The sequence below is a fragment of the Tetrao urogallus genome (assembly GCF_951394365.1).
Source record: "Tetrao urogallus genome assembly, chromosome: Z".
Taxonomy (NCBI): Eukaryota; Metazoa; Chordata; class Aves; order Galliformes; family Phasianidae; genus Tetrao; species Tetrao urogallus.
In genome coordinates this window covers 64,546,743-64,561,225 of record NC_136816.1, presented here as the reverse complement: position 1 = coordinate 64,561,225, position 14,483 = coordinate 64,546,743, and positions in this window count along the sequence as shown.

The window sequence follows — 14,483 nt, the reverse complement described above, 5'->3', positions numbered from 1 at the left end:
TTTTCCTCACAGAAAAAATGGTACGTGTAGTTGCCAGAGAAACAGAAGGAGAGGGAAATTTGAAAGCTTAATTTACAGGCTGAATTTTACAACCAGTTGATGTTGTGCCTTCTCATGTACATTCTTCAGCTGGAACTGCTTATGTAGTCAATTATCTGTTTTAGCATTTGTTTCTAACAGTGTTCATAATGCGTAAACCATGCTTTAGAAACAAGACAGTTGCTGGACTGGACAACTGACTAATGCATAGTTTAGTGTGATGTTGCTACAGCAACCAAAAAGATGAAATACTATGTCATATATTATTTACACATTGCTTTGGAACATACAGCTTTCTAAAATCCATTAGCCAAGCAGAGGGTGCTGTTATGGAGGAGATGAAGGTATCTTAAAGCACTCTAAAATAGTTTCCATTGTTCTGGAGGTGCAGGGATGTAAATAAATCAGAGTGAAGTACTGAAAAATAAAGGAGCCTTACTTTCTGAGCACATTATACCAGTATTTCTGATTTTACGGCTACCAGAAGATTTGTGAGCATACATCTAGATCCTGGACACAGACTTTTTACTTTAGAAGTGCACATCTGTGTTCCACAGCAAGGCGTGCAGAAATCTTGTACACAAAGAAAAACTGCTACTGTCTGAATGAAGGCTCAAAGAGTTCTCAAAATGGAGGCTACGACCTTGCTTCAAACATCTTCCCAGCCATCTACAACAGATAATTGCCTCTCCTACTCCCTGCAGGTGCACACAGAAACTGATATGAAAACAAAACCAGTGTGTTGGTGGTGGTGAGGGAAAGTAAACATAACAGGTGGCTTGGGAAATACATATTGGCGAATTTCATGAAGGAAGCTATTTATGCATTGTTTGCAAATAATCTGGAAAACGTACAGTTTAATTTTATCACGAGAAACAGTACCCAAGATGGGGTTAAAATTTTAGATTCACCAATGAAGTGCACATTTTGGATAAGGCAGTGAACAAAACATCTGGAAAGGAGTCTGGAGATGTTTTCCAGACCACAGCAGAAAGATTAATGACCCAGTCTGTCAAGCTAAAATGGAAGCTTACAGAGGGACTAAAGAAGGTTTTGATTTAAGAAAAAAAGAAAAAAAAAAAAAAAGAAGGGCAGTAAAACAATCTATAGAGTGGATAGGCCTGCTGCTCTTTGTCAGAAATGGATATAATTCTTTGCTTATGTATAAACACAAGAGAGTTTCATAATTATGTAAAAAGGGAACATTTTGTGCTGCCAGCAGAAGAAATTCTGTAAGCAATGTATGATGCCCAGTCTTTTTCTACATCTGAAGTACCAGAGGGATTCTGGCAGATGCATTCAGAAGAGAGACAAGTTTCTGCACATTCAAGACACTCCCTGACAGCACTAAAACAGTGAAACGTCTTTGGAGCCCAGTGCTTACTACACTTTTCATAGCATCCTCCTCCATTATGAAGAACATGGTACAATATATCATTTCAGGGTTGGAGGTAAAGGTGACATGAATCCAAATGGAGTAAAGTACCTTCCTTATTTTATTTGAGAAGTTTGAATGGGATCATATTTTTGAAAATGCTAACTGTTATGTGACCATATGCCATAAATGGACTGGGTCTAACACAGGCCTGAGGACTGGTAAGAAGAGTTGCAAGGAAGGAGCCTTGCTAGAAGTCTTCACTCTGGAGAGAACTATAGAGCCTGTAACTGTGCCTAAATTAATGTGATGATGACTTCCTTGGAGGTCAGTGGCAAAAATTTTATTCGCATAACTGTTGGTATTCTTTTACCATGGTACATCACAATTCCAATAAACAAACAAACAAACAAACAAATAAACATCTCACCATGAGCCCATCTCGTTTTACATCTCAGACATATGACATAATTAAAAGCTAAATTCATTCAGCTTGGACATCCCTTCTTCATTCTGGCAAGGATAACTACGCTACTGAGCTTTCTGGCCTCCACCCAGACTGTATGTTGGCTCACATTTAAAGAGATCCCCTTCTCTCTGGAAGAATCCATTTGAAAAAACTGAGCCAACCAAGAAAGGAAACAGAGCTCCAGTCTACTGTAATGCTCTAGTATCACCTAATACAAATGACAAAGATCCCAAGAGAATGCAGTAGATAATGGCTCATGAGATCATGAGAAGGAGTCCCGAAGAACTTCACAGAGGATGGTGCTGAGCTCTGAACAGGACAGAAGCTCAATGTCATGCCTAGTCATGCTCTTACAGTGAAATCTTCACTGTAGCACTTGCTAAATGTGCTTTCAGCCAGTAAGGAAAACCACGTGTGCTAACAAGTACTCACATGCAAAGCAGTCAGGATGCATTCTGGCCAAATGGAGGAGGTTGATTAGAACAAGGACTGGCAGCCTTGCCCAATCATTTTTTTCCAAATAATCCTTCCAGATGGAGGCCAGGGACCCTGCCATATCATGCCATCTCTTCTTGTAATGCATTCCAGGCTGTACATGTAATCTCTTCACTCAAACACTAATATTATATTGCCCAGTAAAGGGAGTCCTGGTTTTGGCTGAGTGCATCATGACCTAAATTAAAGGCAGGCCTGCAGTGTCCTATAGAGGAGAGGGCAGCTTTAGTACTGTACTTTACAAATATCAGAGGAAGTAGGTATAGGGTAACAACTGGGTTACAGAACACTAGGACTAGAAAGGGGTAAATATTCGTGTCATTCTTTGATCTTTACTGAGTGCTAGCTTTAATGGAAGCTGCCAATTGACAGAGAAGCAATCACAGAAAATCTGAAAAAGACTTTTATAAAAAATAAGAGAAAAATCTCTGCTGAAGCAAATAATCAGAGGCAAAAAAAAATCATTAATATATAGCTAAGTGTACTGTGTTCTCCATCACACTGTTCCTTGAGCAAAGCACATTCTGAGCATAGACACAAATTAATGTTACCTAAGCATTGTAGTTCAATGTGGCAGACAGCTAAGCACGACAAAGAGAATCTGTTTACCTCTCTGCACAGCAGGATGGAGGAAAGAACTGGAAAAGAATGAAAGCGTGAGAACTCATTTTGAGAACTCAGGTTTGAGATAAAAACAGCTTAATGAGAACAAGAGAATGAGAGAATGGAAGAAAGAAGGGAAGGAAAAAGAAAGGAAGGAAGAAAGAGCAGAAATTAAGAAAAAAAAGAAAAGAAACAAAGAAGGTATAGAAACAAAGAAGGAACAAAAATAAACGAAACAGGAAGGAAACTCAAGTGATGCACAATGCCATTCTCATCACCAGTCCTGAACAATGCCCAGCAAAATGCCAGCAGCAACCACTCCTCAGCCAACTTCCTGAGTTTTCAATTGTTCAGCATGATGAACAATTGGTGGTGTCAGCATGGTGAACAAACGGTGGTGTCAGCCATCCCTTTGGCTAGCTGAGGTCAGCTGTCCCAATTCCGTCACCCTCGTGCACCCCCAGCCTCCTTACTGGCAGGACAGTGTGAGAAGTGGAATTTCTTTAGTTGGTGAAAGCACTGCTCAGCAAAAACTGAAGCATCAGTGTGTGATCAACATTAATCTTGTCTTAAATCCAAAACACAGTGCCATATCACCCATTAGGAAGAAAATTACTCCAACCGAAATCATGACACTAAGAATGACTGTAAACATTCTAAGAGTCTAAGTGAGTCCTCATACTTATTGGGGAAAAAAAAAAAGTTGAAACAAAACCTTAGAGAAAGTTGTCTTTTTTTTTTTCTTTAAATGTGGTGAGTTGTCTGTGAGCCTGCTGTCAAATGCCCACCCAGCAACTTTCAGCACTCTCAACAGGAAAGGAGAAGATAAGATGAAAAATGTTCCTGTGCTGAGAAGAAAAAGAATGCAAGAACAATCACAGTGCTGAAAATCCTAAGCAAAACACTAGGAGAATTTTGGCTTTGTAACCACAGTCAGTTTCAGGGCTTGACAACAGCTTAGGAGCAGTCCTTGGAGACACAAGCAGGAAGGATCATTACTTCTTACTGTTATTTTACAGACAGCAGTGTCTAGCTGTTTCTGATAGTTTTATCAGACTTTGTATTGTTCGTATTAATAGTAATAAATATTAATAGAAACTTTGTATTAAGCTTTATCAACAATACTGGTAGGCCTTAAGCCACCTGATAGTGCACTCAATAGATATGTTATGAGAAGTTGTCATCAGAGTAGGAGAACATCCCATATGACAGCAGATATATGCGTAAGTAGTAACAATCTAGGACAGAACATTCATGTCTTGACTGTAAATTTCTGTGTGGGAACAAGTAAACAACATAGCCTATAAGGAGACTCTGAAATTCTGAAATATTCAAATCGCAGTGTTTCTCAAAGTATATTATAAAGCCGAGCATTAATTGCTTATAAAAGTTTGTAGTATACCAGAGTATGACACAGTGATGTCAGGAGAAATGTAGCTTCCTCAGAGAGCAGCTATGGTTTACACGTTTCTAACCAAACTCTGGCTCAGCTGGTCATGCCATCTCCCTGGAAAGCAGCAGAGATATAAGCAACAACCAAGGCTCTGAACAGTTAGTGGATGGTCTTGATCATGGAGTCATGGAATCGTAGATTAGTTTGAGCTGGATAGGATTTTCAAAGGTCATCCAGTCCAGCTCCCTTGCTATGGGCAGGCACATATCTCATTAGATTATGTTGCTGAAAGTTGCATCCAACCTTGCTTAACAGTATTCCTCACAACCTGCTCTTGAACACTTCCAGGGATGAGGCAGCTGTAACTTCTCTGTTCCACTGTCTATAGCCCTCTCATTGCAAAAACAAGATCTTTCTTATACCTAATCTAAAAATATCCTCTTTCAGTTTAAGACTGTTTCCCCTTGTCCTGTCACTATAGGTTCTGGTACAAAGTCTATCTCCATAATATAAACCTTTCTATAATTGAAAGGCTTGAATAACATCTCAATGGAGCCTTCTCTTCTCCAGGATAAATAACTCCAACTCTCTTAGTCTTTCTTCATAGGAAAGGTATTCCTGCCCTCTAATCGTGTTTGTGGCCCTCTTCTTCGTAGTACTGGTGACTACACAGCTGGATTTAGCATTCCAGGTGGGGTCCCGTAAGAGCACAAAAGAGCGGGAGAATCACCTCCCTCAACCTGCTAACCATTTTTCCTAAGCAGTTTAGAATGCAATTAGCTTTCTGGGCTGCAAGTGCACATTTCCAACTCATGCTTATTTTTCATGCTCCAGTATTCCTAAATACTTTTCTGCAGGGCTGTTCTCAAGGAATTCATCCTGCAGTCTATATTGGTACCAAGGATTGCCCTGATCAAGGCAGAAGATTTTGCACTTGGCTTTATAGAAACCTCATGAGATTCACTATTGGAATGGTTAGGCTAACAGAGCTTACAACAGTAAAACAGCCCCAAATCATTATGGATTATGTTATCAGCAAATTCCAGAAAGTGTTGTCTACCCATTTCTTTATCAGTGTCAATGTCCAGGAACAGCTTTGAAAAGGAAGAATGCCTAATTCCGAATTTGTGAAATAAGGCCCAGAAGAGTCTTCCACATCCTGAAATGATCATGCCATTACTAAACTGTTCAATGCCTGAAAGAATGATGTGATCTATCTGCAGATGCTAGTGTGATCTCACTGTTGCCATCACTGTACAGTTCAGTTGTTTTCTCAGTGAAATGGCCAGCATGCAGTTTTGCATTGCTGAGTGATACCGTCTCACAGCCACAAAAATAAGAAAACTTGCTGACTTTTCAGTCAGCCTGCCAGCTTCTTGTCCCTTTCCAATTTAATGTGTATCAGGTTATTGACAGCAAACTGACCCAACAAAATCAAATGTTGACATATAACTAGTTAGGGCAACATATACAGGCCTACATGTTTAGATTATGAAGTAATCTAGTACAAATGAGGCCAGTGCCCTGTGGATATTATTAGCAGTAATGCAGAATTTCTAGGACAGCTATTCTGCTCAGACATTCTCTATCCAGTTTGGATGGAGTTAGAGGATTCTGAATTGTCTAAGTAACTCTAAACATCTTAGATTCCAAATGATGAAACAGCTGTTTCATTCAACAGTGACCTCCAGCACCACTGTATGGACGTCAATCGACAGAGAGCTGCTGGGCATGGGAAATTCACAACCAACATACTTGTTTTCAAATACTGGAAAGAAGCAAGTATTAGACTGTGTGGCCTTATGATCTTAGTAGGGAAATTCGTGCCTTATTTTTTTTCTAAAGTACACAACCTAGACACAGTATTTTGTACAGATGTGTAGCAGTGATTACCAAAGAGATTTTGAGATTTTGAAAGACATGAATTTAATCAAGTTCAAGTCCTAAAATATGAGGAGAGCAAGTAACAAATACAATCAGAATCACAGATTCCTAGAATATCCTGAGTTGGAAGGGACCTACAAGGATCACTGAATTCGAGAATGGTAGGTGTTGGAAAGGAAGTCTAGAGATTGTTGAGTTCAAACCCTCTGCTAAAGCAGGTTCCCTACCTAGGCACCTAGGCACTTATCTCCAAAGAAGGAGATTTCATAGCCTTTCTTTTGGATTAACTTATCCTAAAAAGTCCATCTACATGTTTTCTCTAAGCCCCACCATTCTCCGAGAGCCAGGGAAGGCCTCAACAGGTCTTCTGCTACCTTCCTGTGCTCCAATGAAAACACTGCCTGACAGATTTATCCTCCCCATTTCTTAATCCAAAATTGGTATATCTTTCCTTCCTCCCTTCCTTCTTTCCTCCCTTCCTCCCCTCCTTCCCCTCTTCCTCCCTTTCTCTCTCTCTCTTCCTTTCTTCCCCTTTCTCTCTCTCTCTCCCTTTCTTCCCTCCTTCCCCCCTTCCTCCCTTTCTCTCACTTCCTCCCTTTCTCTCCCTTCCTCCCTTTCTCTCTCTTCCTTCCTTCCTTCCTTCCTTCCTTCCTTCCTTCCTTCCTTCCTTCCTTCCTTCCTTCCTTCCTTCCTTCCTTCCTTCCTTCCTTCCTTCCTTCCTTCCTTCCTTCCTTCCTTCCTCCCTTCCTCCCTTCCTCCCTTCCTCCCTTCCTCCCTTCCTCCCTTCCTCCCTTCCTCCCTTCCTCCCTTCCTTTTTCTTTCTTTATTTTTATTGTATTCCCAGGCTTGAATATACAACTATGTCACTTTGGCCAGAATCCTGGAAATGCATTACTGTTCAGAAGACATAATCCTGAAATTTCTGTTTGGAAGACATTCATTTCAGAATACACTTAAGTGGCTTCAGGTTTATTCTTCTCACAGTTCCTGTAAAGCTCGATGAATATGCACTCATAATGCATGCTCAAAACCAAATCTGTCATAATTGCACTGTTTGGAATGAAGGCATATTAAGGTATTCATAAAACTAAATCATTCATCTTAGATCACTCTTTAGTAATCTTCTATGCATTTCACCCTCCTTTCCTGATACAATAGCACTGGAAATTAGGCACCTCAGCTTAAGTACAGAAAAGAGAAACAGTTGCAGAAGTTGCAAGGATTGCTGCTGATGAGCTCCTGTCAAATCCGATTGTGAATTTAGAGGGTGGTGGCAATCAGTAGGTATTTGCAGCTGCTTGAACCGTTAACACTTTTTTAGAAACAGCACTTGTTACTATTGTAATGCAGAAGAAATTTCATCTTTATAATGCTGTTCCAGATCCCCTCAGAGATTAGCTTGATCTAAAAGAGTTTACAAAAATTGTGAAAAATATTTCAACTTGAGAATTTTCTGTCCTGACAGTAGCAAAATCAAATCCTTTGTACTTTGAAGTGAAAAGCACATGTTTCATCTATGTGGATGAAGTGAATTGAGCTGAACAATGAAAGACAATGGAAAAAATGGAACCTTGATTGTCACTTACACAAGGAGGGGTGGGAAAAGAAAAAAGGCTGCAGAAGAACACTCAGAGGCTAGCATAGCTCTAATGAGAGGCATTCCTATGGAAGTGGAGGCAGGCGTCCCCACTCTCGAGACTCCATACATAGTACACCACAGTCAACTTATCTCATAGGCTTATGCCTGTCACACTGGGGCGGAGCCACACCTAGAGCAGCTGCTATCTTTTTGCCTGCCTTGCTCTCAGCTCTCCTTGCAGTCCAGTACTGGTTATTGCTCCCTGACAACAGTGAGGTGGACAAATCCTGGTTGATTTGCAATTAAAAAGGAATATGGGACAATGTCTTCCTAACACAGCTGATTCCAATTAACTGCTCTGCAATTTCTCCTAAGCTAATGGATATCTACTCTGTAGATCACTATTTGACTTTTCCACTTAAAATTCTACTATGAACTAATCATGAACACATACACCTGGCACACCTTCACATTTGTCTGTCTATCTGCTTTTTCTGGGCAGCACATCATGTTTTTGGGATTGCAGCAAGGGCATCTTGGCAGCATGACAGAGAAACAGAACAGAGGCGGCTCGCTTCCTTCACCCTCCTTGCTTCTGCACATGTACCACCATTTTCCATGTGTCAGGTCAACTCCACAGTGACAAGAAACTACCTTAACGAAAAATGTGTTGGATTAGCAAGTTAAATCAGCTTCATAAGGGTTCCTGTGAGCACTGAAGACAAGCAAAGCGGTGTTCAGTGGCAGGTAGGAATAACAGAGAGGAGGGAGGAATGAGTAAACTCCCCTTTTACAGAAGTATTCATTAATTTAACTTTACCACAGTGTCAAACCCAATTCTGTGACACTGTACTCAGTCGAACAATAGCAGAATTTTATTTTACAGTGATCTATGCCAATGTTCTAAAAGTTTGCAAAGTGGGACAAAAAACCCATAGAAAATAGTTCATATCTTTGAACAGCCTGCATAAATGGTCTGAGTTTTCTACATAGTTAAATAAGCTTTGGCAGTGCTTATCTCACTCAACCCAACCCTTCCTGCACTTTCAATGACAAAAAGCAGTGAGCTGCACTCTGCAGAGCTCAGGCAAGCTACCTCCTTCGCTCTTCCCCACTATAGGATCTTGCTACATTTTGATAATTAATGCTTGTACAGTTTTCTTCACTGAAGAAAATTACTGCACCAAGAGTCCAAGAGGTTTGTGGAAAGCACAGAAATACGTAAGTGTTATGTAATTGCTACAGTAAATAAATGTATATTGAAGAATACCAGTGTGTTGGATGAAGTTAGGAACACCACTGGATTCCTGATAAAAACTAGATTAGCAAACTAACAGAACAATGTTAGAAGCTTATCTTCATCATACAGAGCTGGGATACAGAAACACATATAACACTTCCCTTTTTTTTTCTCTCTATGTAGCTTGGCAGTTAAACATGCAAGTTCACTAAGCAAAGCTCCCCAAAACCTGAGCAGGGGTTGTGTGTATGGAAGAGAAGCAATAGAGCATAGAAAGAACAAGTTCACAACAGCTGTACCACTTATCAGTTTCGAAACCTGTACTGATCTAAGCAAGAGGTAAACAATATGAAGCTTTATAAACTCAGAAGCTGTCACCACCAGTAAAAATAACAATGACTCTTGAAGAAGAGTCTTTTTCCTTTCCTGTCATTTTTTAAAGCTTCTTTCACTCAAACATAATCAGGATAGTTATGAAAATCAATGGACTATCAGCCAGACCAGACAGACTACAGATGCTAACCAAGTTTCATATCCACAGAGCTGAAGGGAAATTAAGCCTCCCAGGTGCCATAAAGCAATTCCCTCCCATCACAGGCAGAAACTTAGCTTCACAAAGGTGTAATTGAACCTTTCACATTCTTCACTTATATTGCAAAAGCTCACAAGTGAGAAAAACGTACTCATGCATACATGAACCAGCTCTGACCACTGCCTAGGCCTGCAAACAAAATATGTGCCGCAGGCAATTGAAATAATTCCTGAACCATACAATTCCAAGGAGCTGATACTCACATAATGGTTCAGTCTTCACAAAATCGTTTTCCAGTTAAGGTAGATCTGTAACATACCAGTGATCAACCAGGGTAATTCTCCAAAACTCTCTGCAGATCTACCCTCACAAAGGCAGCAATTAGAAGTAAAGGCTGAAAGAAACCACCTGATTCAGTCAGGCTGCTTACTATTATAAATAAACATACTGCATAATTCTGTTAATGAGCCAATGAAGATACATTTGAAATCAGCTACTTCTTTAGTGCTCACTGTTTATACTGGGAGGTGATCCAACCCTTCAGTGCTTGTGGTTCACACTGTTCAAAGAGCTTTGCATCTTCTTTTCCTCTCTGATCGTAGTGTTCTAGCCTCCCCTTGGCATTCTTCATTCTTTGTGTGATATGTTAGAGAGAGATACAATTCTTTCTCGGACAGCAACCATATATTTCTTCTCAGATATTTTGCTAGGTTAGACAAATCATTTTTTCAGGCATTTTCTTGTAAGAAAGGCTACTAGAATAAGAATAGCAGCTTTTATTGTATCTGCTCCAATTTTAATTAATGCTTCTTGAATATGAATGGATGAATTATTTTGATGTGTCCACTAGGACTTTGCATAACATCATTAATACTACTGTAATTCTGTTAGAAATAACTCAGCTAAGACAGTCCAAAGCTCGTAGGACTGTGTTTGCCAAAGTAATTTGCCTGTTTTTCCAACTAATGAGCTTCTTGCTGAAACAGTAATCTTTGTTATTAGTCCACTCAGTCCATGCATTCCATTATGTTAAGATTTGCATTTTGTATTACTGAAGTTCATCCTGTTTACACTACTGTAGCTCTCAAGGTCACCTGGTTCTTCCCTTGATATTAACAATGCACTTTGCATAACTGAGAAAAGTCATAAACATATTTCTACCTAGATTCAAATCCACCACTTACCCAAAGGAATTCCAAAGCTAACCCTCTTCCATGCAATTTGTTCCCTTTCATTAGAGAATTACAGAATCACAGAATGGTCAAACTCAGCAGCACTTCAAGTCCATCTGGTCCAACCCCTGCTCAAGCAGGAACATCAATGCTATGTCCAGGTGGCTTTTGAAGATCTCCAGTGAGAAGATACCACAACCTCTTTGGGCAACCTGTGCCAGTCCTCAGTCATCTACACATTTCAGCAATACTTACTGGTGTTCAGATGGAACCCCCAGTGTTCCAGTGTTCCTCTTGTCCAGGCATGGGGCAAAACTAAGAACAGCATGGCTCCATCCTCTCATCACTCTCTGTTCAGGTCTTGATCAATACTGATGAGATTCCTCCCCCTGACCCTTTTCTTCTCCAAGCTGAACAGTCCCAGCTCTCTCATCCTCTTCTACTAAGAGAAGTGCTCCAGGCTTTCATCATCTTGGTGGTCCTTTTGCTGGACACACTGCTGACTCATGTTCAATTTGGACCAAGACTGCTAGGTCTTCTTCTACAAAGCTGCCTTCCAGCCAGGTGGTTCCTAGTAGCTGCTGATGCCTGGACTTGTTTGTTTCCAATTGTAGGACTCCGTAATTCTTCTCCTTGAACTTTATGAGATTTTTGTCAATCCACGTCTCCAACCTGTTGACGTACCTCTTGACAATAGAAGAGCTTCTGCTGAATAAGCCACTCTGCCAGGTTGGGATCATCTGTGAATTTACTTAAGGTGCACTCTGCCTCATTGTCCAGATCATTAATGAAGATGTTAAACAGAACTGGACCCAGAACTAACCTCTGAAGTATGCTGCTCACTACTGGCCTCCAGCTAGACTTTGTACCTCTTACTACTACTCTCTGAGCCCACTCATTCAGCCAGTTTTCAACCCACATAGCTGTCTCCTCCATACTTCAGCAACTACTCTACGAGGATCTTATAGGTGACACTGTCAAAAGTGCTTACTGAAGTCCAGGACGACATTATCCACTGCTTTCCCTGCATGCATCATACTGTTCATTTCATTATAGAAAGCGCATCAGGCTACTGAAGGTTGGCATTCCATTGAAGCATTCATGCTGACTACCTGTCAGTGTGCTGATTTTTTTCTCCTTCAGGTGCTGGAAAATGGTTTCCAGGATCAATAGTGACAGTATTTATTGAGGTAAAGCCTTATAAATTCTTTACTAAATCCTACCAATAGTTTCCTATGTCAAGAAAAAATATGCTTTACTGAAGTTGGATGAGATATACTGCATTTCTAGCTAGATCACTGAAGACTACTTGAACATTTCATTCCACTCTACCTTGACTTCTGTAAGTAATTACTGTTTCATTAACAATTTGTCTTGAAGTTCGTCCTATTTTTCAAATTACTTTAACCAGTCTACATCTCCTTCTCCCATCCCTTCAATATAGATTCTATATACACAACAATCTTAAGCCATCTAAAAATATCCCAGATTAGTAGACTTTATAATTACACGCTCTGCTTTCTTCTGCCATTTCTACAAAACTACTGAGAGAGATTCACCATCCTGCAGCTTAAGTGGAAGAATCGAGAACTCTAAAAAGCACTTGTAAAAAGAAATATTGTGTGAAACCTTGAAAACACAAAAATTCTGGGCAATTTATAATGGTACAAATCAATACTGGAGAAAAGTTAAACATCTACTTTAAATCTGCACAAGTTTATGAAATGAAGAATAATGTTGAAATCTGTCTCTTTGGTGTTGCTGTGTGTTAGTAATTTGGGGCACTGTTCTCAGATCCATATGCAGTGTGTTTTGTATTAGCATAGGCTGGATTTCTGTCACTGTGTCCACAATGCCATGGTTTCTGTGGCTATGAAATTGTTATTTAAAATTGTTTTCTGGCATTGTTTTACAAAGACTGGTTTTAGCACAGTTGTTTGTCAGTTCATCCTTTCAGCTACTTTCAAAATACTCTTCAATTTTAAAAGCAAAGGTTTTTTCTTTTTTTTCCTTTTTTTACTTAAATATCCTAATATCTCACATATACAGTTTTAAGTTAAAAACTGGAATATTTTCCTTCTATTCAGGGAATAAAATTGTCACAAAAAAGCACAGAGTTACACACATTCACTTCAAAATGAAAATGCCAAACAAATACAAAGAACCTTTTTGAGAACAAATTATTTTCAACAGATAACTGGAATTCTTTCTTTTTTTTTTCCTGGTGACACTAGTTTCTGAAGAAATACTTATTTTCAAATGCCCTTCGAGGGTTCGCTTTACAGATTCATTCCATAAACTGAGTGAAAATACTTGAAAAGAAATCCCATACATACATAGATGTAGCACTATCTCTTTCAGTAAGAAAAATAATAAAGTAGCAGATTAAATAGCAGCTCTAAAATAGCAGATTTATTCCACAGCCACCGGGGTATTTCATTATATTAATTAAAATGGACTTGCAAATACTCTAAGTGGATTCAATCCTAAATCTGCTTCTTAACAAAGTCTGAAATGTTTTTCAGCTTTTTCCTCTGAACAATTTCCTTTCATTTCTGGGTTTGTTTCATTAAACACAAAATCTGGTAGATATTTCCTAACATGCATGCTGTTTATTCCATTAATTAAACTACTGGTCAATTATACATTACTTAATTTAAAACACTGGGGGTTTAAATGCATCACTTTTCATGGAGTATTTAAAACTGAAATTAATTCAAAAATTACATACAATTTTGATAATAATATGATACAGATACATTTTATAACCCTAGACTAATGGGAATTTTATGACATTGGTAACTTGCCCACAGTTTAGGTTTCTAAATTTAGAATGGGATGCTTGTTGCCGACTTCTATCACAGTACTCCACATACCTTACTTCTTATCACTTAATTCCCAAGTAATTCACAGACAAAGAGATTAAGGACCAAAGAATAAAACTGGAACATCCAGTACCTCTGCACATTTCATTCATTTAACTGAGCAATTTGTGATAATAAGTGTCATCCAGAAAAAAACATAGAAATAACAGTGTGATCTTACCAGACTCCGTTCTCAGACACCTTTCACTGAACTCAGAAATCCTCTTAAGACTCCAGATCAGGAGTTAAGTGTTGTGGCTTCTCCTCTGTCAATTGACACAAAGAATACGTCGTGTCCATTGTTAGCTCATGCATTACTTCTCCCTATGGATAGTTGGATAGTTACCATAATATCCTTACTTAAAGATTATCCTTAATAACCTATCTGGAAGGACAGTCATGCTGAAAAAGAGAAGCAAATTGTTACTTCTGTTTTAGCTTCTAGTGATCAGTTCCTGCAACTTTCTCCCCACATTACAAGGCTTTAAATATCTTTTTTTCTCTTTACACATTTATTTAAAAATCAAATCTTCTGCTCTTTTTGAACAAACAGGCTGAGCCCCTGATTCTTTCCACTCTAAGGCACTGATTTCAGCTCTCACGAATAACATAGAGCCTCTGATTTCTTCTGCATTCATAAACCATAGGAGCCTACCACATGCATAAGAATTTATTTGTAATGGTGTAAAAACTACCTTGTTGTGGAGGCAACCTTCTCGAGATCTCAACTTAGCCTTCAAACTTACAGCATCTATGTTGGTCATCCTTTCTGAAGCCTGAGTCATTTTCAGAATCAGTGATACATTCTCCACTGCTTAAAAATGACCTTTTATTCTAT